Below are 27,819 nucleotides of genomic sequence, written 5' to 3'. Positions count from 1 at the left end.
TTTCATTAAATACTTTTTCATCTTTTGCTATAATATTACTAATAGAGAAATTGCATAAAACTTACTAAAAAAACACATTTGACAGTGAAAATAATGAAATATATCACGCATAAGGCAATATGACGTAACACACTTCAGGTTTATTCTTATAGTTTTATACCAAATAAAGTGCTTAGTAAGTCTTTAATGTAATTGGATCTTATCTCTGTTCTCCGTTGGATCTAAATGTAAGGATCAAACATATTAAAAAATCTAAAGGCTCAGTTTTGCCGAATGCAGCTATTATCTTAGATAATTTAAGACAGATGACGCATTTTTCCATCTAACTAAGATAAAAAAAGATGTAGATAATTTATCTTATTATTATCTAGATAAAGATGAGATAATGCAATTGTTTCATCTAAATGATTCATCGAGATAATTTCATCTAGATAGCTTCATCTAGATAATTTCATCTAGATAGCTTCATCTAGATAATTTCATCTAGATAGCTTCATCTAGATAACAAACACTAAAAAAGTAGGATATTATTGACATCCTCGCGTCATGAAAATTTGACGGACCGACCTAGGATAGAAGACACGCGTTTTACATCCGAGTTATTTCATCCTGAAAGATAGCGAGTTTACGCTCTCTATTCTCACCACGCAAAAACCGCGAGGCGGGAATGTAATTTTTATTTCGGACTTCTTCACGCGCGCGCATTGCATACTCCTCGCGCGCCGCGCATTGTAAAATATGTAAATACGTGTCCGCGCGCGCGCGCACGACCGGGCATTGAATCCCGGGGGCACAAAAGGAGCCTCGCGTGTATTTACGCAATCGGCACGAGGGAGCAACGCACCTCGTTTACAAGAGCCTTTCGTACCGATCGACTGAATGGTCTCCGCGCGGTTTTCATCGGCTGCCGCTTTCTGCCTCTCCGTATCCTCGCAGAAGCGCCGCGAAGATACGCGCCGCGGAGGGGGAGAAGGCAATAGAATTGCCCGGGAGGCAATTAAGAGTGCGACCGAGTGTATATATACGCTCTGCCGATCTTTGTCTACCTCGCGATCCCGACGCAATTAAATCAGATATTTCAAGCGGCGCCATTTATCGCGATTCCGCGAAAAGCGCGACGACCGGTCGTCCTGATATAAAAAACCGGGCTCTAAGCCTTCTGGCCTCCACCCGCCGATGGTTTATCAAGATCGACGACCATCCCTCCCGCTGTCTTCTCTCCCGCTCAGTCTCGATCATCGACGCGAGATGTCGCGCGCGCGCGCGCGCACAATTAGGGGGGCTTTTATGAATTTAATTTTATAAAAAATATGAAACTGGCATTATATATATTTTGAAGGATTATACACTCGTATTTGGGATAAAAATTTTTAATTGTTGTAGTATGACATATCTCTATTTTGGATATATTTGGGTATTCTAATCGGAATTTATTGGGATCTGACATGTAGCACCACGATCTCTGGTGGTAGAAAATCAAACTATAGCAAAGTATACTTTTTGCACGTTTCGCATATTATAAATAAAATCATCAGTTACATAATATTTACAAAAGAAGTTAATAATGATCAAAATTAGCACATTTTTACTTTGTAAAGAAAATACGACGCTTGCATATCTATGAACTGACCAAGCTGTCTGCCTTGCAGCCGCCACATTAGATTAAAAACCATGCCCCTATGTCAGATCCCAATATTATAGAACTTAAAAAATCTTGAGAAATTTCCATGCGGATAACTTTTAATGATAAAATTGAATCGCGATGATTTTTGAAAACAATGATTATTTTTCACGTATTTTAGATTTTCACTTATGAAGGATTTAGATCTAAAAGCGATATCTTCTTTTCTTATTATTGTTTTCGAGCGTGGCTCGCGAGGCACATAATCGAAAACGAAACCGGTTCCGATGCGCATTATTGTCGCGGCTTTTGCAAATTGCACGAGTGACGAAACGATCGTTTCTCCGGACGCCCATTACGGAGAATGACGTTGCTCGCTTGCGAATCGGTAACCACTGCATCCTTGTGCGCCCGCTTAGATCTTAAAAAATCGATCTTCGTCCGAGTTTGAAAACCTCTGCAAGGTCGTGACGCAAAACTGATGACGACAAAAGATACTGTGACACTCAATAAAAAAATTTAAAGATGTAACGATAAATGTTGACTTGTGACAAATATAAAATATATATTCTTATATATAAATTCTATATATATATATATACACAAATACATAATAACATTTTTTTACGCGATTAAAAAATTTGTATTAAATTTAACAGACACAAACTTGTCCCAAATAGTTCATATAAATTTTTGTGTTAATTATAATAATATTGAGATGTTAAATGATAACTGAAACTATGTAAATATTTTAACACAGAATAAATGCAAATCTCAAAGTAATTTGAAATAAATTTTGTATAAAATCAACATATTTTTAATGATAAAATTAAATTGGAAAAGTATTATTAACGATCTGTAATCACTGTCATTCCTAAAACTCAAAATTCTTTTCTGTAAATTTTAACCGATAAATCCTGTCACCAATAATAGGAAACATTTATTGTGTAAAATTAAAAATAGCTACACATTTTTTATATTTTTATTTTCTCAACGATCACATATATTGTATTTCTTTCGTACGGGAGAAATAAAAATTTTTGTAATATTGTCAACGTCTTAATTTGTCAAGTACTTATAAATAATACTTTATACAATGATAAAAATGAAAGGCAAGAAACATAGGCAGTACAAGAATTACAAGGTTAAGGTTTAAGAATACCGACCGTATTTAAAGATGGGACGATAATAAATTTAACTATATGCAAAGAGGTTTTTCTCGCACCTACATATATATATATATATATATATATATATATATATATATATATATATGTACATGCGGCGCATGTAGGGAAACCGTGTACTATCTATGATTCCAAGAGCTATTCTCTTCATTTAGCCGACGTTGCGAACAAGGTTGTTCGCCGAAGTCATTAAGCCCCGCGGTAAGTACACCTAAATGCCGACCTCCACCTCCGAATATTCGGATTGTCAGCCGTGTCTTCGTGTGGTCCTTGGAGGTAAACGGATCGCGCGACCCGGAAGAGGCGCGCCCGAACAGTCGCGTCGTTTGTATCGATTGCTTCAAGCATTGTATAAGTTGGGTTTGTGTGTGTGTGTGTGTGTACATGTGTGTGCGTGATATCTTCAATAATCTTCTTATCTAACGTCAAGCTAGTTTTAGATGTACTATCGCGAAACAGGTCACGACCTTAATCTCACGCAAAGCCGCCAAATCTCCCTATCGTCCGCTATTAAAGTTACATTACGAAAGTTGTATATCAAATACGGAACTTAAAAAAAAAAAAGCTTCCCAGGGGATAGTATCTTTTTTGCCCGATTCCCTATAGGAGGAAACTGAAAGAGGAGGAGAGGAGGGGAAAGGGGTACAAATACAATTCGTCTATTCCCGCGATAAATACTAGATTAACGAAATCTTACACTGTACATTAGGTTAGTCCTCGTTTGCGCGACCATCAAATGTCGAAACGTATCTAAAATGGCCGGCCGTCCCGAAGGCCAGGTCGACTTTTTACGACGACCGGTTTAGAAGCTGCTCTTGCTCGGTAGCCACCGCCGGTGCGCTAGCTTCCCGTTGCGGCTCCTCGCCAGCAGTTTTGCTACCTGAGACCTGTGCCCAATCGCGATCGCCGATCGTTTGGTCGGAAACGGCCAATCGACGGCGGCTGAAAATATCAACGTCGCGCGATCTGGCCGAGCTATCGAAGCTTGCTTCGTCTCGATCAATACACGGAGATTCGCTCCACTTGCACATCTCGTTTACCGCGAACTTTCCGTAATCTGTTATATTATATGAAAAGGAAAGAAGAAAAATATAAGCTCTCGCAAATTCGATGCATCTCGATACTATCATTTCATTGTAACATAAGATGGTTTATTGAAACGCAAATATGTCAGCTTTAAAATTTCTTCCTTCGCGCATGCGTCTAATAATCATTATTATTATTATTATTTTTTTTAACCCAGTTATCCCAGATACAACGTAACATAACTTTGAGAAACTGATTACAATTTAGCAATTTAATTAATGCTTATCCGTATTAGATAATGTAAAGAAAGATATACAGACATTACATTTACATAATGGATAAACTTCTATATGAGGAACAATGAATGAGACGGACAGTTACATAAATCTTGTATGCAGCTGCTGTTTTAACGGCGACGCGAAGAGGAATGGAACGCCGCGAGGGTGGGGGGGGGAGTGAGAGAGCGGGGCGCGAGGGGGGGGGGAGGTTAAAGTTTGTCCGCGGGATTATTCGCCCTTATCTTACACGCGGGCCATTTCTACTTTGCGGCTATCATCGCGCGGCGCCGTTATAACGTCGTAATAAATAACGGCGACAAAAGGTCTCTTATTACATCGTTTTAAACAATACTTCTCGCGGACAATGAGCCGCAATTATTGCTGTCCCTTTCCCACCACGCGGATTATATGCAAGCTCGTTTAACGCGGAGCTTAGAATACGATCGCGGCGCGAATAAATGACGGATAAATGCGAGCGTGTCGCCGTTGCAATGCGCGGAGAGCGAGAGTCTCTCTCTCTCTCTCTCTTTCTTTTATAAATGTGTGTGTGTGTGTATGTGTGTACCTTTGTGTGCCCGCACCTGCCGAGTCGAGTCACTCCATTTAGCAACTGCGTTTCTCCGCACGCGGATCGTCAGCATTTGTACGAAGAACAACGCTTTGTGCGTCGTTAAAGTATGCATTCAACCCTTTGGACGGCGTCAATTCTCATCTATAAATTTTTTCGGCGAATTTGTAGTCATGATTTTTTCCGTGCAAGTTTAAGGATGTATGTAGCTTATGTCAAACAGTAACAAGAGCATGAAAATTTCGACTGTTCTATCTTTTCTCAGCAAAATCTCAGCACAATTCTCTTAACGGTTTGGAACTTATTTAAGTTTAATTGAGTCTTATAGAAAATCGCGTATTGTAACCTTTATTGGGAAATTTGACAAGGAAAAACCGTTGCCAAGGAAATAAAAAAATTTTTATGTACATTAAGAAGACATAGATTAATAAATATTTGTACAAAACTTGATTTAAATCTACTTACTTGCTTAAAAGTTTACTAAAATTTACTAAAAAATTGTAGAAAAATATTATCTCTCTCTTTCTCTTCTTCTGCAAATTACTCGTTTTTTTTTCATTTCTGGCAGTTGATTTCAAGGGGTATTCACGATCAAAAATTTTTGTCATAAATAAGGAAAAATATATTAATTACAACTTTTTTTTATGAAGACGTTAAGAGCCATATTATTTTGTGATACTTTAATTTCTTTTTATAATCCAGATTTATTTATTTGATTTTTTAGAAAGATTTTCTTTTAAACATAAGCCGTCAGACAATATATATGTAAAAAGTATTTTTTTTAATTTTGATAATCTTTTTGCTATTATTGTACAGCCAAAATATTCTTAACAGATGACTGCACTTCGCGAGCGCTCTGTATAAAAGTTGATGTTGAATACCTCCGTTAATAATGAAGTTAATAATTTCTGTCAAAGAAAATTTTTATTTTTTCTATTTGTACATACTTTGAGAAATTAATTCGAAAATTATAATTAATCATACTTCGGTGAGAGCGAATCTAATAAGCTCCGTATGAAAAAAGATTTCTTTTTAATATCATTGATAAATAATGATATATTTCTTCCAGTTAACTTGCATAGCTGCGTGATCTCATGCGCTATAATATCGCGTAAAATCACATTATCATTATCATTAATCGCGACAAGCTCTGCTTATATCGATGAAAACGTATACGTTCCCGCCTCTTGAGATGCGAGTAACTTCAAGGTGCAAGAATTAAGCGTGTCGATCGATGAAAGCCGAATGTGAGATGCGGAATAAAGCGGAACAAACGCATGGAGATATAATATATATGAAAAGGATGCAATTAATATAGCGGAATCGTACAGTCGCGATGCGTGATGGTAAGGTGAATGCTACAAAGCAACCGTTCGCGTGTATATTTGCGAGAAAAAAAAGAGGAAGAAAGAGCGAGAGAGAGAGAGAGAGAGAGGGAGAGACAGAAACTCTGTCGATCGGCTGTAAACGTGATAGAGGCATACTTTGCCGAAGAATTTCTTCATCTTGCATCGTTTTAGCTGGATTCAGCGCGGCGATCCGCGTGCTGTCCTTGTAGATTCTAATTCTAAATCCGTCTCTCTTGAACCTCTCTCTATCTTTCGAGCAGTCGATTGGAATGCATTAGCAATGGTTTTAAGAACCTTGAAGCCACTCGACCACGTTTGAAAGTAAGCTGCACAATTTCTTATCCCACCGTGTCACTACTCGGTGGGATAATAATCGTTCGCGCGTGTGTGATAATCGCCGCAATGTGTGCGAAATCTGCCCACCTGCTTCATTATTGCCGATCGCAATTTACATCGACGCTAGATCCTATTGCGCGATCGCGTTGCGCCAATGCTGCAAAAATAGATAAAGATTCGGAGAAAAAGAGAGATAAGGTGCGTTTATCTTTTTCAGAATTCTTTTTTTTTTCCGTCGATGAACATTTTCACCTCGAGAGGATCGGTTGGCTGCTTTCGACGTTATCTGAAAAAGATTCCGCGCCATTCCTTGAATAAAACGCTATCTATCTATTCATTTCTTGCATCACAGCTAATCTTGGAACGTACAAGATTTTTTTTTCGATGATGTTTACGTTCTACTCGAATTCTTTTCGCGGTTACTGTCGACAAAAAAAAAATCGCAGCGAAGATACTTTCGATGATATCTCTATGCGATTAGATGAGCGATTAGCAGTTGGTTAATTCTCCCGCGAACCGGATATTTATATTGATATCGATATTTCATAATCGCGTTCTTAAGTAAATATAATAACTCTTCTTCACAAGCGTTTTTACATTAAGAACTATTTCGCATTGCTAGTATATATTAAATAAGATAAAGTAAATATTTCGCGAGCATAGTGCAAACAACTTTTGTAAACACACCGAAAATAACGTGGCAAAAATTTTCTAAGCTTCTTTTGACAGAGGAGTTAATCATTTTTTTATACATTTGATATAATTACACTAATTGTAAGATTACAATAACATCGCTGTTACGATTTATCCATTATTACAGGATGTCTCAAATCAGGTCAATAAAACTTCAGGGTTTTTTATACAAAATTGAATTTGAAACAAAAAAGTTCCTATAAACATGGATCCGGAAACGCTTCGTTAAAAGGTTATAGCTAATAAACTTTGAAAGATCACTGTTTTTGATGATTTTTAAAAATAACTTTATACATTTAAAAAATGTCACAAAATAAATCTGATGGATAATTAAATAACAAACTAAATTACACGAATTTCATTTAATTCTGAGAAGGCGTTAAAAAAAATAACCTCAAAACAACGAAAAAAGCAGAAACTTCAAAACTCTTCATTCATTTGAACAAAGTAACAAAATAAATCTGGTGGATAATTAAATAACAAACTAAATTATACCAATTTTACTTAATTCTGATAAAAACGTTCAAGAGAAAATAAGCTCAAAACAACGAAAAATGCAGAAACTTGAAAAAATCACCTATCGATGGTCTTTGTGTAAACACTATATTCGTTGTGTAAACATTGCAAATGCAAACATAAAAATGTTTTTATTAAATTTTGATCATAACTATTAATTATTTACAGAGAACTTTTATTAGCTATAACTTTTTAACGAAGCGTTTTTGGACCTATGTTTATAGGAACTTTTTAGTTCCAAATTCAATTTCCTATAAAATCTTGAAATTTCATTGGCCAGACCTGGAGTACAACCTATATAGTATACACTATACATATATGTATTACTTTTCTTTTAGTAATCAAAAAATCGATATCGTAGAAAGAGACGCTCTTGAAATGCCTTATTCTCGATACTGATATAATGAGACGGTTAACCGGCACGTTTAACTGTGTAATTAAAGCCCGTGCATTTAATCGCGCAGATCCGATAGGCGAGATAGCGTGAATATGGATAAGCTTTGTGAGCGTGTACGTGAGATCGGAATTCGACTTGGACTAACGACGCATGACACGACCCCAAGGTGCGCGCTCTCGTAGAGAGTGCTGCCACTCCCGTGACAATCGGCAAAAAGAAGTTCGCGGAACAAAATTAATTCAGGGTTTCCTGCGCTATGTTGCACTAGAGTTTCGCTCAAGCGAAGGTACATGCGACGCTGCATCGTCATTACATCCACCGAAATTGCCGTTCACGAGGCAAATTTGCTGCGGGCGCGACGATAAAGGAACGTCACAGAATACATTACGGAATGCAAGGGAAAGCCCCCTCCCCCTCCTTTCTCCCCCCACCCCTCTCTCTTCCTCTCTTTGGGATCGATCTAACAATTTCAATAAAATTTTTAGACGCGAATAGCGTACGTACATGACAAAATTATATTGTTCTTATACTTGAGACCAAAACAATTTATTTCGAATTATTTCACACATATAAAGATTTTATATTATTTTATTTATTTGATAAAATTTGTCGTTATACTTCTTTTTTTATTAAAGATTTTTTATCAAATATCAATTTCCGGCGATATATTTTTCCACAAGATTTTATAATGTGAAGACCTTCTAAAATAGAAGGGGCTTGAACGATGGAACATGGCGGTTGATTTAGACGACCAATCGCGTTACGTTGCCGCGAAGGAACCAGCAGTTTAAAATGGTGAGCACAAAAATTGAAGAAAAAGGGATCCTCTTCCTCCATTTCGTACACCTATATTTCCAATAAAGAGAAAAGAAATCTTTTTATGGGGAAGTAAATTGGTCATATAATTTATATTCCCGCTGTAATTTTATAAAATAAATGCGTATTCAGAGGAAAGAGAGTATAATTTTAATTAAGGTTAAATAATATAATTTATATTAATTTATGGGAGAAAACAAAATTGAATATACTCTCACGTTTTCCCAATCATTACTCAGTCGTGCAGATTACATTCTCATGTTATAAATTTTAATAATTCACATAAATTGCGAATTATTTACGGACTTAATATTGTAACGTACAAACAATTCCAGTTAATCCGCTCAAATTGTGCAAAGTAATTAATCGTAAGTATTGTACAATTTACGTCGCGCAATTTTTTAAAACAATTAACATGATGCGAAATTTTTGCCTCTGAACAATCTAACAAAAATATATAATATGCCTTGATATTATGTTATACATTTTTTATGTAATTTCCCTCTTTCTTTTCTATATATAACATTTTATGACATTACACATTTGCTTTTTCAAGATTTCTAAAAAGCGAATCGCTGTGAAATGAGCCGCGCATCTCTCCTTGTCTCTCACGACACTTCACTAGGCTTGGCCTTCGCGTTGTAACACCGGTGATGTCATACCCTTCTAAACAGGAGGGGCCCGGGCCGCTAAACATGGCCGTGGATTTAGGCGGCCAATCATGATACACCAACGAGAATCCCCTTTCTAAGCGGCTCTGCCGCTCTTCGCGAGAATATATTGATGTATCCATGGAATAAAATGGGCGATGCGAAATGCGTCTACTTTCGATCGACCGAGGGGTCCCATCCCTCGAACTTCATTACGAATCCATAATTAGATGCAATTAATGACACGTTTTCATTAAATATTATCACCGCACGTGAAATATATTGTATAAAATCTCACGTATTTTTTCCTCTCTAAATTATTTTATTTATTTATTCTAATTAATTGTTTTATTCTATTAATTTATATTCTCTCGTAATGTTAGTTTTGCCAAGGGCGTCCGCAGGATTATTTTCAGGAGGGGGGGGGGGACATAAAATGTTACTCAGATTGATTGAAATATATGCTTTGATATTTATACATCTTTTAATATTAATATATGTATAATAGAATTATGATTATGAATTTTTTTCATTTTTCAAGGGGACATGTATCCTTCCTTGCTCCCTGTCCCCCTCCTTGTGGACGTCCATGAATTTTACATCATTTTTAATTTATAAATTTTTTTATTTATAAAAATTGTTGCGTATTTTTTCAATGTGACAAAATTATTGTACACATTTAATTGTTGTTTATGATAGCTCGACAAAAAAATAGTCGATCAGTTATCTATAATAAACAAAAAGGCCTTGGCACAAATCTTCGCGATTACAAGTGTTCGTTAATGGAACACTTTCACTAAACAATCACGCCGTTCGCGATGAATCTACTTTGAAACTAACATTTCCTCCCATCGTGTTTGACGCGCCGGGAGGTGGCGAAGGTTAATGCAACCACGATCACGATCGATCGTTAAAAGGATACGTAGTAAACGTCGGGACACGCCGCGATCGAGTAGACCAATAATTATCATTGTCCTAATGCGCTCGCCGATCGCAAATATTTGCACGAGCGAGCGAAGCGCATTAATATTTATCGCATGCTAAGCATCGCGACGCCGCGCCGATGCGACGGCCTCGCTGCAGCCAACGTGTGGCGCTTTTGCAACGATCAGTCCAATTTCATCGATCGCCCGCGACATCTTCGGGGAGTGAGATAAGCAGGTCGACTGAAGAATTGCATTTTTACAAGGATGGGCAAGGATGTTATTTCCGGCATCGCTAAATTTGATAAATCATTTGCATAGAATTTTGTATCAGAAGAAGAATGCCGCAAACTATGATCCACAGTTTAGATATCGATTTTTAAAAGTCGTAATTGCAGCAATACTTTCGCTACAATTAATGGTGATTTTCTAACGCCATGTATGTTTTATAAAACGTATTTCAAGTTTTATCATTATTATTGTTACTTTATTTATTATTCTTTATGTAAATGTGTTACTTTTGTTGTATTACAATACAAATATTCTGAAATCTCAATATATTTTTTTAAAAAAAGTAAAATTTATTGCTTTAAATAATTTTGAAATCTTGGTTCTTAAAAAAAAAAATTAAAATTTGTTATATTAAAAAAATTGATAAAAAACCTATTAAAAAAAATCTTTTACCAAAAATTTTGAAATCTCAATATATTTTTAAAAAAAATTAAAACGCATTAAAAATTTTTAAAATCTCGACATATTTTCCCCTCAAAAAATGAAAATTTGTTATATTAAAAAATTTGATGAAAAATCCTATGAAAAGGACATCTTGCCAACTTTGGTTAAAATATAATACTAAAAAAAAAAAAATTAAAATTTGTCGCATAAAAAAGATGTTAAAATCTCGATATACTTTTCCCCCAAAAAATTAAAATTTGTTTTAATAAAAAATTTTGGACTTTACGCCGTCGCGAAACGTACAATCGGATGTATCTGAAAAGTGGGACCGTCGCGTTAAAAGAAGAACGTGTGGTCATCTTAGCGATTATGCGCGCAGAGGCCGTGATGCAGCTGCAACTGCAGCGGCAGTCTCTCTTTCAAACGGCACGAATAGAGGTGAACGCCGAGCTGCTAGTCCAAGTGTGTGGTAATCACCGTTCGCAAGATGTTTACGTAATTTCGTCTTTTTTTTTTTCGCATGCATCTTCGCTGATCACGGGCGCCTCATCCCCTCTCCCCCCTTTTCTTTCATCTCGTCTCCACCACTCACTGCGGCGCACCGATGCACGCGATGAACGGTTTGCAAGTGCCGTCGTGAATCGATATCGCCGGCACTCAAGCGTCAATTTCTTTTCTTTCCTCTTTTCAGATGCGTTAAGGTTTTATTGTGTCTTTATCTCCTACTCGACGTGGTCGTAATATGTAAATAATTAAATCATAAATCAAAGTTTCACGAAAGCAAAATTAAACACATAATAAAAATTTATTAAAATAGATCAAATTAAGCGAAATGTACGTACTTATACATGTGTATCTCTAAAATCTAATAGATATGTCTTAAAAATCTCTCCTTTTTACCTAATGTATACCTAAAAAGCACTGAACATTACAGCAATATTGCAGCAATGTTGCAATATTGCTACAATGTTGCAACAATATTGCCGCAATGTTGTTACAATCTTCCGTGTTTGCTGGATACGCATTGCTGGATTATTGGAAGAGGAGAATTGTCATAGTTATCCCTCGAATTAGTTCCTAATCTCAGAGAAGACAGCTTCTCTTTTACGAACCCTCCTATACGATCGACCATGTTACGCAAGGGACCCTAGAAAAAGCTGTACATTGATAGCGAAATCTCTATCTTGCTGAATAAATGAAAATGAATAAAAACAGTTCGCGCTGATGATGTAGCCGACCGCGAGACGCGGGGGACTATTCGCGGCTAGACGAATCGCCACTGCTATAGTCGTTCGATCTCTACTCTCGCGTGAGATCCATGTCACTCGATGAAAAGTTGGATCGGATTACGGGGACATCTCACGACCTGTGATACAGGATTCGAACGGCGTTCGGCATCGGAATGGCCGATGTATCGACGAAACTTTCCACGTATACGACCAGCAGAATATATATGTGTGTGTATGTGTGTATATGTGTGTGTGTGTGTATATGAGAGAGATATGCCAAGCCCGGGGATTATTCTGCCTCTCGCGCACGCGGTCCCCCACGTAATCCGGGCCCCGGTCTCGTCCCCCTCCCCCCTCCCCGACCCCCCTTATTACAGTTCGCGCGCGCAAGCGAGCGTTCTCCTCTTCTCATCACGGTCGACGAACAGCCGTGCGTGAGCTCTCCTACTTTTTGTCGGCCGACGACCGGCCCAGGACGTCGGGTTCTCAATGATTTCAAACCCGTTTCGATGCGCGTACACGCGCGCAACCGTCCTGAACTGACCACGCTGAAACAAAGTCCACGGCCTGTGTCCGCTTAACGGAATTTCAGTGCGCGCGGGCTCTCTCGCAGGAAACTGGGAATTAGGAGTGATCGCTTTGATGCGGCACCTCGATGCGGATGGATGCGCCGATACTGGCAGCGTGTCGCGATGTTCCTTCTCCTCCAGAATATCTCGATATTTTGATGTCGATGTCAACCAGTACCGAGAACGATATCGACGCTTTATGACAACTATTGATAAGCAATATCCTGGCAGTGGAAAATTACTTACAGATGATTGAACTTCATTTCTGAAATAAGCTGTTTAAATTAACGCCCGATCGATCTTGTTTCTTCGCAATAGTCGACGCTTTTGAATGTAATTGATCGTTTGAAAAATAATTCTGTATAATTTCTAATTTTAATTTTTGATTCGATAAACATATAGCTTCGACCTCTCTGGAGAATCCGTTAGAAAAATTTAATAATATTGCAATTTTTTCTATAAGATAGATTATTCTTTTTCCCCCCTCTCTCGAACATCAGAGACGCGACGAAAGATAGATTCATTGTCAAATTTAAGGATGTTTGCTGTACAATAGTAGCAAAAAACTGTCAAAATTAAAAGAAAGTGTTACAATACGTGATTTTCTTTTTATGGAAATTAATTTTATTTAAATATTATTACTTTTACTTACCTATTACTCATCCTGTTTTTTTAGATTTTCTCATTTCAAGGTTAAATATATCACCAAGGTCACCCCACGGTCAAACTGTCATAGGTTATTAGATTCCTCTTTTCGTCCTCTACAATTATAGATAATTAAAAATAGAGCTTTCTATGAAAAAAATTTAAGCTCACCTTCAAAACTTTTTTGAAGGTCAACTCAAATTTTCGGCTTCCAAATACTAACCATTCTCCAAATATTGACCATCAATATTTACTTTAAACTTAAATAATTTCCAAACCGTTAAGAGAATTGTGCTCAAATTCTGCACAGATATTCAAAGGAAATAGTAAAACAGTCTATAAAATTTTTGCGCTTTTGTCAATGTTTCGACACATACATCCTTAAAAAAACGACACCCAACGGAGAGCACATGGCATAATTAAAACGAGGTAAATAAATGGAATTTACTCGCTCGCTGCGTGCGCGTAGCCATAAATTGTGCACCGACGTGTTCGAATGCACACGCGCATCAACCTGGCGGTAGGTCAGTACCTTCTGCCTATCTGGATTCCCCTCTCCCACCTCCCGCCTTCCTCACTCTCTTTCCCTCGCCATCCTCCTTTCCTGCGGGCAGTCCCGTCGGTGGTTCAGGTTCGCTCGAACCAATCCGGTCATTCGAACCGACCAAACTGGTTTCGTCGTCGTTTTCCGATGTCGCGCCGAGAATTTGATAGATTTCTACCTCTTATCTCGATCACCGGTGATCACCCGCCGGCGCGATTGCAAGGAAAGGTGCGTGCGCGCGGGCCTCCGAATCACGCACGCACGCACGCATGTTCCGCGTGACACGGCCTAGGATAGGAGAGCGGATTATAAACATTGATACGCTTCACGAAGTGTCGGCGATAACGGATAACGTCTGTTTGCTAATAATCGCGGAAAAATGCATGATATATGTAGCGCGACGGTATCACGGCCATACTCGTGGAAAGTAGAAACGTAAATTCGTGTCCTCTGTCATAATGTCAGTGGATGATGTATTATATATTTCCTGGCTCCATTATATTCGGGACATATGATATACAATAATACATCTAATGATATACGTTTGCATGTGTACGCGCTGTATTATTTGCACTCTTAACTTGGTCGAGAAAAATAGTTGTAAATTTACCGTGAAAGGACGCGAATACGCTCGTTTTGTTGAATACTTACGTTTAGTTTTCTAAATAGGCCGTGTATGAGGGGAAAAAGCGCGCACTCCGCCGTCCCTTTTTATATTCGAAAAGGGGAGAATGACCAAAATGTGCCGTTGAGACTTGAACTTGGGCGCGCGGCGTTTGTTTATCGCATTACTATTGGTCGGGAATTGCAAATCGACCAGGTTAGGTCCGACCGGCATGCGTCCCCAGCCCCGCAGTATGTATATTAATGTTCACACTGCCTATACCGAATGTAATAATCATTCTTTTTCCTCGCGTGTGCGCGTGTGCACGCTTAATGACGGGGCAGGTGCAGCGGTTGTCAGTACGGGGCGGTGAATTTTAACGAATGTTTCAAAACTTTCATTTTTCTTCGCTGCAAGACATTTAGATCAGTTTATCGCTAAAGAAAATCCATCATTTTTAATTATACAAACATTTATTTATCGATAGTGGCATTTTTTTTTGTTTAAAGATGGTTGGCTGTACACTAGTAGCAAAAAATGATCAAAATTTAAAAAATAGAACATATTTTACTGTTTATACTGTTTGAAAAATCAAATAAATAAATCCGGATTATAAAAAGAATTAAAATATCACAAAATAATATGGTTTTGTTCTTACCTATTACTCATCCTGTTTTTTTTTAGATTTTTCTCATTTCAGGGTCAAATATTATCAAGGTCACTTCCCAATCAAATTGTTATAGGTTATTTGATTCTCATCTTTTTATCCTCTACAATTATAAATGATCAAAAATAAAGCTTTCCATTAAAAAGCTTTTCATTAACAAAATTTGAAACTAACCTTCAAAACTTTTTGGCGCCTCCAAATACTAACCTTCAATACCAACTTTGAACTTGAATAATTTTTAAATCGTTAAAAGAATTGTGCACATCAGGTTTTACACAGATACTCAGAGGAAATAGAATTATCTACGAAATTTTCATGTTTTTGTCAATATTTTGACATATGACACATCTATCCTTAAAGCTGTGCTTTTTTGGACATAATAATTTTACAATAATTAGATTGTATCTGATTGTATGGACGACACAAAACTATTATCACATACATCGCATTCAACTGTTAATTTAACGAATATAGTTAAGACGAACGAATCATATGTGTCATATTGGTTCGACATTTGATCATACTTTGTCATGCGGCGATCGATACTTCGAAGAAATGAAAGGAGAACTTGCTCAACATTATTACTACGTCCTCCCGGTAAATATAGATTAATACGTCACCTTGAAATCATTGGCAATAATTGCATAAGCTAATCGCTTATTGCATATCTTGTCTGGTAACATTATTATCTATTAATGTGATTCTGCTCCACCGATTTTCTATTACATCCGATATGAAACAGCATACATGGATATTTGATATGCAGATCCGGCAATACGATGACGTGTTGCGTAAAGTATCTTAATATTGTAAATTACATAAAAGTTTTTTTTTTAATTTTACTTAATTTCTCAATCTTTCAGTCTCATTAAAAATGTTGCTATTTAAAATATGTTATCGGCAATTTTTTTTTTAATATACAAAATGTCTTGAAATTAAATGTCAAATCTTTGGGAGTATGGAAGATCGATAAACTAAAAAAAAAAGTCTTTTAGAGATTTGCTCGTTTTTGATTTATTTAGGAGAAAATAAAAAAAAAGATATTCAGTAAAAAACGTAAAACAACATTAAAATTATTAAGTTTATTAGAATCATGAGATAAAAGTAGTAAAGTATGGAATTAAGAAAAGAGAGTAAATAAAATTCTCCTGAAATAAAATGGGAGAATTGTAAATAAAATATTTGCAAAATTATGATATCCTGTTTTCTCTACTTTATATTTACATTACATTAAGAAAGTGAGATCATGAATAAATTATAAATAAATGAAATGAAACTAAAAATTACTTAAATATGTAATAAATGAGTGAAAAAAATGAGAATTTCAATTTATTTATTTATTCATATTTATTCATTTATGTTGTCACTTCCTAAATGACAGCAGGATTGTAAATAAATTAAAATAAACAGGATACAATAATCGTTCTCTTTTCTTAATTCCTTGCTGTATAACTTTTATCTGATGTATTTTTAATTTTCAATAAATTTAATAATTTTAATTTTGTTTTAATTTTCTTGGTGAAAATTTAGTTTGCTTGTTTTTTTTGCAATTTTTTTTAAAATGAAACAAAAATAAGTGAATTTCTAAAGAACTTTTTTTCTTAGTTTATCAATCCCTCGCACGCTCCCAAAGTTTTTACATTTAACTTTAAAACACTTTGTATATGCATATATAAAAGACATTAATTTTATAAATTAAAAATATTTTAATATATAGATTTTTTTTAAATTTAAATTTTGTCTTCTTAAACTCTAATAATAATAACAGTATCGCGTATGAAATCTGTCCATCGAGCTAATTAATATTTTTAAATAAACATATTCTCTCTTTCTCTCTCTCTTTCTTTCTTTCTTAAGATGCCCTTTAAGCATCATATATTCAGTTCGCAAATCGTATCATAAATGAAGATAAATGACAGCGATTAAATCTGTCTGATCTATTTGGCTATGCATTGCGGATGTGATTCGTGGAATATCGATAGATAGTATATCAATTTAATCATAATTCCGCATTGAAGAATGCGCTCGCCCGCCGCTTTGGCAAGATGCTGCACTAATTGCAGCGCACGTGCCCTAAATTCTGTCGCGATCCAAGTCGGTCCAATTTCGCAGACATTTTTAATCCGCTCAATCCGATCTTCTATGGCGCTTCAAATGTTCATTTCGTTCATCGCGATCGTTCCACCCGTTGCGTTTTTGGCGAATCCGTTCGCGACGAAAAACAACATTCCGATTCGTTATTGGATGCATGCATATCAGCATCCGATGGTTAATTGCACGCATGCTTTGCGTTTAATTGGTATTCCTTTCCTGGAAAACGAAACTCAACATCGTGTCGTTGTGAAAAAATTTCATTCTCATTCGAATCATTTATACAAGCACTAAACATTATATGACACCATCTAAATCAAGTTCAGAGCGCAAGATTATATCTTTTCTTTTTTATAACTCCTTCCACTAGGAGCCTTCAGAATCATTCATCCATCAATGCTGAATACACTGCCTTCCATCGATTATCGATTCTCCCTCATTGACGATTGATGGAAATGGGACGACACGTGGCGACCGCGAGCTTTGATAAACAGAGTGGACATCCCTCGCAGTCGACGAAATGAACGAAACGCGCGTGGCAAGTCCCTTAATAAGAGACTCTTAATAACTCGGCTTTACATTCGGACGCATAATTGCATCCCTTGATCGCGTAGAATGCACTCGTCCGTGGAAAAAAAAGGGGGATATGTATATATATATATATAGAATTAACCTCGGCGAAATAACCCAGCCGCGCTGCGAAATGCAACGGGGCGGCGACGTTTCTTCCGGATTCGAGGGCTTTTCCGTCGCGCCCGCGCTCGCATGCACGATGAGTTTTATCCAATTACCCAACCGCGCTCGCACGTCTACTTTTTCATTTCTCGCGGCTACGGCATATTGTTCCGAGGGGGCAGCGCGCGCCCTGGGACATAATAATAAATTCCCCTCTCTCTCTCTCTCTCTCTCTCTCTCTCTCTCTCTCTACTTCCTTCCCCCGCCGCCCCATTCTCATTCCTGCTCTCCTTTACATGTGTCATCGACTGCGCGCCGTTCCGCATTTGGTCGAGGAAAGAAGCGAGAAAGAAATGCGGAGAGATGTCTGAACGCGTCGGGAAAAGAGACGAGAGATGCAACCGGAAAAAGAGAGAGAGAGAGAGAGAGGCGAAACTGGTACAAGAGAAACCCCGCGTCGCGTAATTGAAACGTCCTGTACACGCCTATAAGGCAGAAGGAACGCCGTTGCAGTTCATCAGTCATTCTGGGAGTACGCGGCCGTCATCGTGGATGCATTTGCAACCCCACGGAGCACAAAATGACGTCCGCGCCGCAGTAACGGGGAGAGAAAGAAAGGGGAGAGGGAGACGGTGAAGGAGGATAGAGAGAAAGGAGCGAGGGAGAGAGAGAGAGAGAGAGAGGGAAAAGGAGGAACGATGGAATCGGTGAAGGGAACGCGCATATATTCGCATATATCGCTCGTAGTCGTGGGGTAGGTCGTAATTGCTCGGCGATACAAAGGATGGACAGAAACCCTGGCGGGCAGACCCCTCCCCCTAGTAGCTCTTCTGAAACCACCGCGGCGCGGTGAGGGTGGCAGGAGGACGGGAAAGCCCATGCGAGGTAAAAAACGACAACGCCGATAAATTGAACTAGCCGTTCCAAAGACACTTCGCTCCGGATACACGCTTCCGTTGTCATGACAGTCAGGAGACCGCTTCTCTCTCTCTCTTTGTCTGTTGTTTCTCCCTATTTTTCCTCCTCTTCGTCGGCTGATTTCCATCCCCTGCGGGACTCTTTGTTTCCGAGATCATCTTCCACGATTTAATAACGGCGCGCAAGCTCCCTTTTCACTCTTCCTAATCCATCGGCATTCCACCGCGGTGTTTGTTAGCCACGGTGAACGAAATTATCGAGGATCCTTGTCCGTCCCTCGGCATACTTTGCTCAAGGATCCCGCGCAGCAGCAGGCTCGTTATATAGGATTCGCTAGATCGCGATGTCACTGACAGGCGTAAGCCTTCAAGTTTCAAGTAAATTTCTATTAAATCATCAAATTAGTACATTCGTGAGAAGTAATTAAATATATAACAATTATGACAGCACATGTATATAATTATATATCGTATAATTCTTATCTTATATATTTTTCTCTCAAAGTGGAACTATGTACGGTGTACCGCCTAAGGACGCGAGCATCATTGTAACTATTGTTCTAAGCTTTCCTATCAAGATCGAGCAAGTGCAGCCGCCGCTTCTCTTGAAATTATTCACATCCTGCGTACGCTCCCCTGTTCGAGACAAGCCCGTAGCGAAATATCAACGCATATATAGGGCCTTGAGGGCAAAGCGGGAAAAAATAATGCCAAACGCGTTAGACAAACCGGCGCTTTTCTCGCGATATTTACAACCTCTATGCGTAGCCATGTGCTATTTTTTTCTCACACGCGTGGAATTTTCCACATGCTAAGCGAAAGGGGATACGACCATCGCCAGACGGCCGTGTTCCTCTCAGCGGGGCGCGCGGTAATTAAGGTCGCGCCTTCGTACGAATCGAGGTTCTAGGGAAAAAATTACGCTCATCATAGAATGAGAGAAAGGGTAGGAGGGGGGGGGGAGGGGAAGGAGAGGAAACAACGGCTCCATCGGAGTGAGAGGGCAGCGAGCGAGCGAAAAATCACCATCGCCCCTCGACGGCCTGACCGCTCGCTCCTCGCTTCGCGCTCACAGGGGCGGATTTATAAAGAAACTTTTGCAATTGTCAATTGTGCCGTGAAAATAATTTTATTTCGATAAATTTGTGAATTTATTAAATTGTGTTTTGCGAAATAAACAATTTTTTTTTCATTACATTTCAACATTTCTTTCCTTATTACGGACGTTTGAGTCATATGTCAGAATATTGACAGAAGCATGAAAATTTCGTAGACTGTTCTATTATCTCTTCTGAATATCTGTGCAAAACTTGAACACAATTCTCTTAATGGTTTGGAAATTATTTAAGTTTAAAGTTGGCATTGATTCTCATGGAAAATCGCGTGTTGCAGAACTTTTGACAAACTTGACAAAAAAAATTATTGCCAATAATAAAAATTCATATAAAAAAACAAAAAATAAATAAAAAATTTGAAATAAAAATAAAATAAAAGTTTTTTACATACATTAAGAAGATTATAATAAAAATTTGTGCAAAACTTGATTTCAATCCATTTATTCGTTTAAAAGTTATTTATTAGATATTGTAGAAAAATATTCTCTCTCTTTCTCTCTCTCTCTCTCTTTCTTATTTTCTACAAATTCTCGTTTCTTAGAAAAAAATATTAATTGCAACTATTTTCTTTTACAAAGACGTTGAAAACTATATTATTTTATGTTACTTTAATTTTTTTATAATTCGGATTTATTTATTTGATTTTTCAAACAGTATAAACGTAAGAAATATATTTTTTTTAATTTCGACAGTATTTTGCTATTATTGTACAGCCAAAGTATCCTTAATACGGATCCCCATTTTTTAACTTTAAAGTTTGTAAATTACAGATTCTTTAACCGAGGCTTGCAAAATAATTTTATTGAGGAATATTAAAAATTAAAGTACTTAAGTATACTTAGGTATATTTAAATACTTTAGTTTTAAATATAAAGTGTACTTAAGTGTACTTAAGTATTTTAATTTTAAATATACTTAAATGTATACTTAAGTATGCGCTAGAAAATAAAATGTTTCCCTATTCATTTACGGCTTGGCCGCGAGATCCCTAAAAATTATACTACCTTCAGATTTCATTGACTTATCATCCGTTCCTGTCTGCTTAGATCGCAGATAACGCTTTACCATCGGCGATGCATGCGGCGGTGCGCTTCGATAGCAGGAGAACAGGTTCGGGATCCAGGGAGAACCGCTAATGGAGGCACCCTGCAATGAGAAAGTCTTGAACTGAGCCGCATTATAGACACGACGTTTTACGCGATTTTCCGCGCTCGCGATTTCCCATTTACCGCCGCTCAAACGATCCCGTTAACATCCTCCCTCCCTCCCTCCCTCCCCCTCCCTCCCTCCTCCCTCCCTCCCTCCCTCCCTCGCCCTCCCTCACGGAAGATTATATTGTAATCGAAGTAATTTATGGAAACGGGTGCGTGATTACGCCGGAAACGCATACGGCGTATACGAGCGATTGTGAAGCGATTCGCCTCGCGCGTTCGCCCCCGAGAGCAGCGGAATGTTAATCTGAAAATGTAACGCGGGGTCAACTGCGCGGTTTTATGAAAAAGAATCATACCGCGATAGCGAACGATAATTCCATTTCGAATAATGCGCGACGTACTTCCGCGTCGGAGGGATAGCGGTCGCGCATTGTCGGATTGTCGAAGGGGAGCAAGGAGCGACGCTCGCGAATCGCCCGGCCTCTTCGCCATCTTTCATCTCGTCGAATGAGATTCCGGGGGGGGGGAGGGGGTTCTCATCGACGGTTTTATTTATTTATTTATTTATTTATTTATTTTTTTTTTCCCATAAAATAAATAGAACAAAAAGTATTCTTCTAAAAGTATTAATTTTAGCATTGATGCCTGGATATTCGTGTGATTTTATTAGCAATAAAAAAAAAGTATGAACTCGATATATTCTAATAGCTTTTGTGAGAGATGGATAATGGAGAAATCTAGCCGCATCGAGTTGTACTTTCTTGCACCACGCTAGGTTCGCATTGATTGTTTCCTCTTAACGAGGGTGGGTAACCTGTGGCATGTTTTAATGAGCATCCATAATAAATTCAACACGCATTTAATTTAATGCAGTACGACAATAAGCCTCCTCGAGAGTTACCGAGAAGCTCGTCTAAGAGATACACGTTAAATGCAGATTTATTCGATCGTTTCCCCTGCTCGCTCCCATCCGCTGCACGATGTTGATAGAAAGTCGAACGGGGTAATTGCGTCCGTTGGGTAAACGGGAGGATAATACGACGCGATATGATTTTTCTGGAGCAATAAAATTAATACGCGTGTATAATCATCATAAAAAATATTTAAAATTAAAAAATGATATGTAAGTATTGATATTTAATAATTATAATATAATATAAAGTATAAAAAATAATATATATAACTGATATCTTGTAAAATATTTTTCAACGAATTATTTGTGTCGATGCGTCGAATTTTTACCATCGCAATGTTTTTTCTATGGTGAAATTTGTATTAAAATTGCGTTTTTCTTGTGGGATTCCATTACTATGGCTCTTATTCGCGTCCAGCCTCCTCCAGTTCTTATGGCTTTAAGTGACTCACATTTACACGGCGTTCTAATGTCCAGCCAAAGCGAAATCCACGCCTCAGCACATCCGAGTGCTATGATTTCTTCGCCGAGCCGCAACGCACGATATTATCGAAAGTTTGAAAATCGAAGAAAAAGAAGACGCGGGAAGAGAGCCGAGATAGGAATTTTTTTCCGCGAAGGAAAAAGATTAATTTGTTGAAAACAAGCTTTATCTGGCCGCGCTGTTGGGTAGCGTTCGCGCGTGTCAGATAAGTCTTATCGCAATAATTACGTTATCTAAAAACGTCTAATGCGGCGCATTTGCGAAAATTCGCTGGTGTAGACGCGCGCATGCGCACGCGCGTGCGCGAGCGCGCACGCCAAAGATACACGGGCACATGCAAATCGCCGATACCGCCGTTCATTATTGCTGACCGATGTTCTTTTTAGCCGTCAAACTGTTTCGCCCCGCGCGACCCTCGCTTCTCTCTGAGAGCGATCGAGTAATTTCGTTAATAATAATTGAAGTAATTTGCTTCGCACCGGCACTTCGGATCGCCGATCGGTCCAGATACAACGTGGTAAAACCTGTTTTCATCCCGACAAAACGACACGGACGAGCCTTCCAGCAGGATCGCCAGTATATCACGTACACGCCGATGTACTCTGAAATATAATCGACCATTTACGATATTCGCGAACGAATCGTAGCGATACTGCATTCGCCTTGTTTTTGAATTACTTTTACTCTATTCGCGTTTTCCTTTTATGAAGAAACAAATTTTGCGAAATTTTTTTACGTTTAAGGATGTATAAGTCAAAACTTTGACAAAAGAAAATTTTGTAGACTGTTCTACTATTTCTTCTAAGTATCTGCGCAAAATCTGAGTGCAATTCTCGTAACGGTTTGGAAATTATTTAAACTTAAACTTAGTATTGATGATTAGTATTTGGAGGCGCCAAAAAGTTTTGAAACTTAGCTGAAATTTTTTTAAAGAAAATCTTTATTTTTAATCATCTATAATTGTAAAGGATGAAAAGACGAATCTAATAACCTATAATAATTTGACCGTGGAGTGACCTTGTTATTTGACCTTGAAATGAGAAAATCTAAAAAAATAAGATGAATAATAGATAAATATTAAAATTAATAATTTTTTATTATATATACATATAATATATAAATATATAATAATAAATTAATTTCTCTATAAGAGAAAAATCGCGTATTGCAGGCAAATTTGACAAGAAAAAAAAAACATTGCCAACAAAATAAAAATTTCCACATATCTTAAGAAAACTCTAATGAATATTTGTGCAAAATTTGATTTAGATTCACTTACTCGTTTAAAAGTTATTTACTAAACATTGTAAAAAGATATTATCTCTCTCTGTCCCTCTCTGTCTCTCTGTCTCTCTCTCTCTCTCTCTTTCTCTCCCTATCTATTTATCTATCTATCTCTCTCTCTTTCTGCAAATTACTTGTTTCTTTTATTTCGTGTAGTTGAGTATAGTTCAGTGTATTCACGATCAAAAGTTTTTGTCATAAATTTGGAAAAAATATTTATAATTATTTTTTTCTACAAAGATCATATTATTTTGTGATACTTTAATTCTGTTTATAACCCGGATTTCTTTATTTGATTTTTCAAACAATATAAATGTTTTTCTTTTTTAATTTTGACAGTTTCTAATCAAATTTAAAGCGGTATTGGAAGATGTTAAAGTGTAATTTTTATATGATATTTAAGAATAGAATTTTTAATCCTGATATTGCGCGTCACTTATATCTCTATTACTGTTTGCGGCGCGTAAGGGAGGCCGATTTCGCGCTCAACAAAACCCGTACGTGCCCATAAGAATCGCAAACTCGCCGGTGCAATGATCATCGAACTCGTTCAAGATCGTCCATTTTTATCCGCCCACACGCACACACTGAGACGCTCTTCCATGCATATAGCTGGTCATCCAACGTGCGTGTGTCTCAGGGTTACGCGAACAGTCGCGCGAAAAATATTTGAAGCACACTCTCGAACGGTCGGCCTTGAACGAGTTTGTTTGCGAGGTCCGCTTTATCGTTAAAAAGACTCGAGCGCTGCGCTGCGAGCGGCTTATTTTTACGGAAAGTAAGACGTTTGTCTCTTTGCGTCTTTCAACTGTCATTATCGTTGAAAAAAAGTCTCGCTTAAAAATTGCAAACGCGCACTAAGCCACTCGTAATCTAGCACGATGAAAATGATAGTGACGACAGACATTGTCGGTCGTAATTTTTTTGCAGATAAGACGCGTGAATTCATACGAATTTTCCATGGCGTCGTTCATTATTTTTGCTATTATCATTATTATGTGGTAATTTATTATATCTTTTATTTGATCTACACTTACACTTTACACTAAGGAAAATGTGCAGAAAAATGAAGCTATTGATTTATGATAAATAAAAACGATAAGATTTTTTTTTCAATGATTTATAAAAAGACGTCACAAAATAAAATTAAATTTAGCAAAAAAAAAAAACATTATAACCAGAATCTTCTCCATTTTCGACTAATGTTATTAACTAGAAATTGTTGCGTGCATAATCGCACGTATAAAAAAGAAAATGGTCTGTATCACGCGCTTAGGAATACTTATCGCTGACACGGAAAGACATGCAAAATCGACCGACGACGTAACCAATTCCGCCGCAATTTTCTCTTATCTCGGGCGTTAATTAGCGTGAAAATGCATTATCGTGTTTTGGGTGCGAGCAAGTCACATTTTTCTCGACCTCGTCTATCGATAGGATTCTGACTAAAGCGAAACTCGTATTCTCCAATTTTCGTCGATTTCGTTGCAGTTAGAAATGCAATGTTATATTTTATATTGCATTATTTTCAGAAATAAATATATGCAGAATATAAAAAAAATATATACATATATTTTTATAATATTAATTTAAAAATGTAAATATTCAGATATATTTCTTTTTTGTTTTTTATTTTTTTTATTTTTTTATTTTTTTGTATGAGAGATATCTAGTTCCTTGATTTTAGCACAAATCATGAAAATGGAATATGTATGAATTTTCTGTCCCTAATATTTCTTACGTTAGAAGTAAAATGTATATATTGGATAATAAATTCGATCTCGTGTGATGAAGCGGCCTCGTATAAATTTCTGACCAAAACCTAACTTGCTCGATGGCCATGCGGGTTACCAGCACAACGCACCGTTTATGATATACGTTCCCTCTCCCCTTTGCTCAGTTTCCTCTCCTCATCTACATTTCTCCATCGTATCACCGGCACAAGGGTTCCCTTGTACTCGATACAGGACGAGGCAAAATGCCCGACGGCGATACCATTTCGCTGCTGGAGATAAATTTCTATTCACTATTCCTAACCTCTCCCCTATTTGAGAAATGAAAACGTTCCCTTAATGAAAATCGGATCTTCCGATAAAAATTTTTTGTTCAGTTTATACCGCGAGTCGATTTTATATACTTTAAGGAAGGTATTGAATTAAAATTGAACTGTTTTACTTTTTTTTTGAAAAATCGTAATAATTAAGGGATTTTAATCCTTTACAAGAGCTTATTTCTATACACATCAAAAGTAACAATAATTATTAAGATAATACTGCTGTGGCAGAGAAGAGAGAGAGGGGGGGAGAGAGAGAGAGAGAAATATATATATTTAATATTAATATATATATATAATAATATTTAATATTTAATATATATTAAAATCATATGTATAAAATAAATATATACTAAGAAAATATTAATTTTTATAACACAGAAAAGTATATTATCCGCGATTTTTATTTATATATAACCATTTGTAGTTTCTTATCCTTCATTAGATCAAATTTTTATATTTCTTACATTTTGTAGTCTCGTTTCTTACAGAGACACGCGTCGGATCGTGTCGTCCGACGAAATGCGTCGTAGTAGTCGCATCGATGATAATTCAAATCTCCCCGCCATTGTTCTCTCGCAGAACGGGAGTACAAAATGGGGAGATTTCTGGCCGGTAAATAACGAGTACACCACCTCTCGCGGAGGCCGGTGACCCGTGTTGTCGCGTGCATAGAGCGTTATCTCCGGGCGCGACGAGCGAGAAAATCGCAAGGCGACGAGAAGGCGGCTATCCGCGCACAATTTTCGCGTAACGGCGACTCTGCTTCGTGAGTTTTCGTTTTTCTTTCCTTCGCAGCGCGTAGTTCGCTTCTCATCGTGCATCATGTTTATTACATCCGGAACGTGACTGCATAAAGGTGCCGTCATTCGTTTTGATAAACGTCTTGGCACGCAAATTAAATAAGGCTGATTAGATTCCTTCGTACAAGACGCGCCTTAATAATTGTTTAGAGTAACGACATAGATAAAATTCTGTTCTTTCGTTGTCTGTAAAGGCTAAATCGAGCTTTTCACGTCACGATCATCCTTTGGGTTTCTTCTCTTCTATCTCGCGTCATTTGGACTCTCGCGAATCGAGTATATCCGAATAAACAGGGTGTTTCAGAAATACTTCAACAAACTTTAGGGATTAGTTCATGACACAAAAGAAGAAAAAAATATGGACGTGTCCGGAAATGTCTGGTTTATGAGTTATAATCGAAAGATTACATTCAGTACCATGGCCTGACCTAAAAGCCATTAGATTTTCATCTGTGGGGATACTTAAAAGCCCTAGTTTATGCACCTGAAATTGCAAATGAAGAGATGCGCTTCACCAACGCATCATAGATGCCTGCGAAAACCATTCGCAACCGTCATGGCATCTTTGAAAGGGTGCGACAGTTCATGATCCGACAGTCCATGCGTAGATTGAGGCAAGGTGAAGGATATTTTGAGCATTTGTTATGAATTATGAGTAGATAAACAATTGAACCGAAGGTATTATACATTGGTCATGTATCATTGTAAATATATATTCTGTCAGCTTTTGTCGTTGAAATTTTTTTCTTTCAACTATACCTCATAAATCAGACATTTCCGGACATATTCCGACATGATCCTTTCTTGTTTTTGTGGATCTTTTTTTTTGGAGAACTCACGCCCAAAGCTTGTTAATGTATTTCTGAAACATCTTGTATATTTTCAAGGATTCCTGTTATACGCAAGTTTTAGCAAATTCTAGCATCAAAATGATGAAGAAAACTTTTTTGTTGAGATGTACGTAATGACATTATTTCTCAAAGTACTAATAGAGAATGCAAGTATGCTTTATCAGCATTTGATGCAGCTTATTCATC

At 37.4% G+C, this 27,819-nt stretch overlaps 1 protein-coding gene across 1 annotated transcript in view; it reads left to right on the top strand.

Annotated features, from left to right (window-relative positions):
- Positions 1-27,819, top strand: part of LOC126850694 (RCC1 domain-containing protein 1) — a 293,787-nt gene that overhangs the window by 200,053 nt on the left and 65,915 nt on the right. The window lies entirely within an intron of this gene.

This window comes from Cataglyphis hispanica, chromosome 6, assembly GCF_021464435.1.
Source record: "Cataglyphis hispanica isolate Lineage 1 chromosome 6, ULB_Chis1_1.0, whole genome shotgun sequence".
Taxonomy (NCBI): domain Eukaryota; kingdom Metazoa; phylum Arthropoda; class Insecta; order Hymenoptera; family Formicidae; genus Cataglyphis; species Cataglyphis hispanica.
This window is presented reverse-complemented; position numbering and strand designations above follow the sequence as displayed.